The sequence below is a fragment of the Hemicordylus capensis genome, chromosome 1 (assembly GCF_027244095.1).
Source record: "Hemicordylus capensis ecotype Gifberg chromosome 1, rHemCap1.1.pri, whole genome shotgun sequence".
Taxonomy (NCBI): domain Eukaryota; kingdom Metazoa; phylum Chordata; class Lepidosauria; order Squamata; family Cordylidae; genus Hemicordylus; species Hemicordylus capensis.
Window position 1 is genome coordinate 31685379 of NC_069657.1, and position 5690 is coordinate 31691068.

Genomic DNA, 5690 nt, shown 5'->3' on the forward strand with positions numbered 1-5690 from the left:
AAAATGTTAAATTGGTTGTAGAGATTGCACCTTGTGTTATTCCCAGCAGGAAGGATTCTGGCTTCTTAGGAAATGTCATTTTAAATACTTTCTTTAATTCATTATATATCATATCCCAATAGGCTTTAGCCTTCCCACAGGTCCACCACATATGAAAAAATGTGCCTTCAAAATGTCCACACTTCCAACATTTGTTTGAAACATTTTTATATATTAATGCCAGTTTTTTTGGTGTCAGATACCATCTATACATCATTTTATAATAATTTTCTTTGATAACATAACATGCAGTAAATTTTAAGTCATTTCTCCATAACCTTTCCCAGGCTGCCATTTCTATATTACGCCCCGCATCTTGAGCCCATTTTATCATAGTCGTTTTAACCACTTCCTCTCTTGTCTCCTCCAAAAGCAACAGTTTATACATTTTAGATACTAATTTTTCATCGTTTTGACATAATTCCTTCTTGAAATTTGAAGTCTGGTCCTCAAATCCGACATTAAGGTCCTTCTTATACATCTCATTTAACTGATGATACTGAAACCAATCTCTAACCAAATCTTGTATTTCAGTTAAGCTTTTTAACTGACAATCCTTTCCCTGAAAATGTAACAAATCCCTATAGGTACCCCAGCACATTTGCATATTTACTTCTTTATGTGATAAGGCTTCAATCGGAGATACCCATAACGGAGTTTTAGGTTCAAACCAATTTTTGTATTTTAACCACACCCTCATTAAATTCCTTCTCACATAGTGGTTCAAAAAATCTTTATGTATTTTACTTTTTTCATACCACAAATACGCATGCCATCCAAACCGTCTGTTAAATCCTTCTAAATCAAGAATTCTAGGGTTTCTTAATGTTATCCATTCTTTTAACCATGTCAAACAAACAGCATCAAAATACAACCTTAAGTCTGGCAAGGTAAGACCACCTCTTTCCTTTGCATCTGTTAGATTCTTAAAATTAATTCTTGGTCTTTTCCCCTGCCAAACAAACTTAGTTATATCCTTCTGCCATTGCTTAAAACAAGTTAAAGTGTTAATTATGGGGATAGTCTGAAAGAGAAACAACATTTTAGGCAAGACATTAATTTTCACCACTGAAATTCTTCCCATTAAAGACAGATTCATTTTAGACCATCTTTGTAAATCAGTTTTCACTGAATTCCATATTTTGACATAATTATTTGTAAACAACAGGGAGTTGTTATTTGATAACCAAACCCCCAAATATTTAACTTTCTTCTCCACTTTCAGCTCACTTATTTCAGAGAATCTGTCTTTGGTTTTCTGATCCATATTTTTAGTTAACACCTTAGTCTTGGTCTTGTTTATATAGAATCCAGCCAGCTGACCAAATTGTTGTATTTTATCCAAGAGTCTTTCAATCTTATCCATTGGATTCTCTAAAAACAGCACAACATCATCTGCAAAGGCTCTCAGCTTATAATCCTGTTTCCCAATTTTGGGACCGTGTAATTTATCATCTTCTCTAATAGTTCTACAAAGCACTTCTAGAACCAATATAAAAAGCAATGGGGAAAGTGGACATCCTTGTCTAGTCCCTTTTTGTATTACACAGTTGTCTGATAATTCCCCATTTACAATAATCTTAGCATATTCCTCCGAATAAATTGTCTTAATTGCCCTAATAAAATTATTGCCAGCAGTCATTACCTCTAGTAATCTCCACAAAAATTGCCACGAGATATTGTCAAAAGCTTTCTCTGCATCCAAAAAAATCATCGCCATCTGTTTATCATTGTGTTTTTCATAGTACTCCAGTACATTCAGGACTGTTCTGACATTATCTCTCAATTGTCTCTTTGGCAAAAATCCAGCTTGATCTTCATGAATAAAATGCCTCAGTATAACCTTCGTTCTTCTTGCCAAAATGGCAGCAAAAAGTTTACAGTCATTATTTAAAAGTGAAATTGGTCTATAGTTTTTAACTAACATTAAGTCTTGGTCTGGTTTGGGGATTACTGCAATATTTGCATACTTCCACGAATCTGGCATAGTCCCTTTTTGTAAAATATCATTCATAGTCCATTGAAGAGGTTGTAAAATTTGATCTTTAAATGACTTATAGTATAAAGCGGACAGTCCATTAGGCCCGGGGGCCTTTTTGGGCTTGGCTTGATTTATTACTTCTATTACTTCCATAACTGTTATCGGAGCATTCATAATTTCTATTTGCTCCTTAGTAAGTTTTGGAATATTTTTGGTCCTGAGAAACTGCTCAATTTTTTTATCTTCTACTATTTTGCCTTTATATAATTCTGAATAATATTTAAAGAATTCCGCTCTTATTTCCTTTCCATCATAAGAGAGCCCGTTTTTTGTAAGTATTTTGGATATATAATTTTTCTTCTTCTCAGATCTAATTTTCCAAGCTAACAACTTGCCTGGTTTGTTTGCGAACTCGAATGTCCTTTGCTTGACATATTTCAAATTCCGTTCTAGTTCATTCGCTATCAACATAGAAAGTTGTTGTTGCAGCATTTTGATAGCTTGTATGACCGTCTTCTTATCTTTGGCCCATAATAATTCCCTTTCCTTTTTGGAGATCTGCATCAATAATGTATCTTTTTTCAGTCCTCTTTGCTTTTTAAAATATGAATTTTGCTGTATAAAAAAACCTCTGATAACCGCTTTACTTGCATCCTAAACAATCTTATTGTCCATTCCCTGATTCAAATTCAATTCAAAATAGTCCTTTAATTTCATTTTAGCTTTCTCCATAACGTTTTCAAGAGGTATTCATTCAATCTCCAACGAAATGAAGTCATTCTTTTCTTCTTCCATGTAAAGCAAATTGGGTTATGATCTGAAAAAGTCCTAGGTAAAATATCCATCCTTTCTATACATGGTGTAATAGCTTTAGATGTCCAAACCATATCTATCCTTGAATGTGATTGATATCTTTCAGAGAAATAGGTATATTCTTTTGCAGTGGAATTTTTAATTCTCCATGTGTTCTACTAAGTCAAAAAATAGTTTAGGAAGTTTACCTTGTAAATTCCTATCCAAAATGTCAGATTTTCTATCCATAGATGTTGAAACAACTCCATTAAAATCTCCCAATACAATCAGATTGACATTCGATAACTCCGCCATCTTTTGATCCAGATAATTATAAAATTCAACTTTCTTTTCATTTGGGGCATAGATTCCAATTATCACTACTTTAATTCCAGAAATTAGAATTTCCAATGCTTAATATCCTGCCTTCTTCATCTTTAAAAATCAGTTTAGGTTCAAATTGTTGTTTGACATAAAATACTACCCCTCTTTTTTTTTTCTTGTCTGAAGAGACAAATTTTTTCCTAAAGCCTTATTAACCAAAAATTTGAGCATTGGGTGTTTTGTTTTGGCTACAAAACAGCTGAAATGGCCTGTTTTGTGCACAAAACATTTTGTATCTGAAACAAAACACACATCCCTAGTTGTGACACTGCAGATCCATGAATAAAAAGGGTTTTGTTAAATCCTCCCAATTCCACTTCTCTGCGTAGTGAGAAATGCCGTGGGTCAGTGCTTCTGGGAGTCTGGTTTCCTTTAGAGGAGCCTTATGGGAGCTTTGTAATGTTTAGACTATTATTTACAAATATACAAGATAAGCATTAGACAGAATTGAATAGCAAAGCTCTTATACAAACATAGTAGGCTACCTCGGTTCCAAGAGAGAACCTGCACTGTAAGGGCCTTCTGCTCTCTGCCCTGCTCCTGAGTAGTAAACGGTATGATTTTTTGAATGAAAGTGTCCTATTCCAGTCTATTGTAATTCACTGATGCTCAAGATGTCAATCTGTAGTCAATTCATTTTGCACTGTGTCGAGCTCACACATATTCATGCGTCTTACATTCCACATTCCCACTAAGATTCTCTTTGCAGCGTCAGAATTTCTTTTCCTGCATGACAACATCAGCTGCTAGACATCCAAAAGGCTTTAACCTAACTTTGTCATAAACACCATCGCTACTTTGAGAGATCCTCAGATCTTTCTTAGTAGCCTGTTGAGTACCATCCGACCTGAGGGGCCCATCATCTGGCACTACATCGATAATCATTCTATTTTGTCTATTCATGTCTACTCCATGCATGATTTTATACACCTTTACCATGTTTCCCAGTAGGTGCCACTTTTCTAAAGTAAAAAGCCCCAGATGTTGTAGCCTTGCCTAATAAGGAATGTGCTCCAGCATCCTGATAATCTTGATTGTCCTCTTCAAGAACTCCAAAAGGTTAGTGAGGCAAGACTTGCCCTAGCAGAAGCCATGCTGGTTTTCATTCAGCATGGCCTGTTCTTATATACTTTTAACAATGTTGTCCTTAAGTATGATTTTTTCAATTGAATTTACTTGGTTCAGCAGTTAAGCTAACCGGCCTTTCGCTAGCCCTGCTTGTCAGGATACCTGGAGGTAAATATGGAATCCCAGTCAACTACACCTACTCCACCTCCCTACAGATTGAGTCAAGGCTGATGCTGCACTCAGAAACCCGACGGACAACTCTCCCTTTCAACCAAAATTCTGTGATGCAGTCTATGCTGACATGTTCATTGTTTTGCGTTGTATCATGTCCTGATTTTCCATCAGGGCAGCTGTTCTTTTCCATCACCAACTTTTACAAGTTTTCCCTTCACCTGATGGGATTTCCACCTTTGCTTTGTTTAATGTTCTTAATTCATACTGGGATTGGCAGAAGTCTGGAACATAAATAATGAGGAGGTACAAGGAGAACAACAGAGCGGTCTAAATTAATAAACTATGCTTCTTTTGCCTCCAGGGCTCCAAAGAACCCCCTCTGCTTAATCAGAAAAACATCTCTGAACAGAACGTATCTATTGAATGATCTCACCTTAATTTGGTATTTGAGAATGATTTGTGCTATAGCTAGCTGGTTTTGTGAGATCAACACATTTCTAGACAAGCTGCTTACAAGGCCTACAAGCCTCCCCAACCAGCAATAGACAATAGGCTGATAGACAACCAGCATCATATGGGACTTTGACTCTCTCCCCTTTTTATACACTGCAGTCTCCAAAACCCTGTATAGCAATCCTTCTCTGTAGCTTGCCACCTGTATCTTTTCCCACTGATTTTGCAGACACTTCGGCTCTCCACACGAGGAATGTGGAGAGCATAAATGGGGTTTGAGGGGAGAGTGGTCTTGACCCTCTCTCCCTGCACACAAACAGGAAGCCCTCATAGGGTGGCTGGAAAATCCAACCAAATAATTACCAGCAACGTCATGGAGCCGGTTGGGGTGGCCAGTTCAGGGGCCTCCAGGCCCCTGAAGTCCCAGAATGCCCTTTGCAAGTGTACGGGGCATTCTGGGGAGCCCACCGATGCCTGGAGACTTGTTGTAGCCAACCCGTCGGGGAGCTATTCATGAGTCACTGCAGCACAAAGTCGCACCACCATGACACAGGAGCAGGAAAATGGGAGTGCATGCTCTGCTACCCTCAGCGTGGGGCATTTAAGCTGGCTTGCTGCCAGAAGCCTCACCGCTCCCGTTGCAGCACACGACCAGCCAGAACCATGATGGGCTCTCTTTATCCAGCTTTTGCTGGTTGTGAGAATAGCCTCATTATGTAGAGTGGGTAGGAGTGTGATGAGTCACCTCATATCAGCTCTATCACACTTAAAGGGACAAGAGAAAAAGATAAAAGGACAA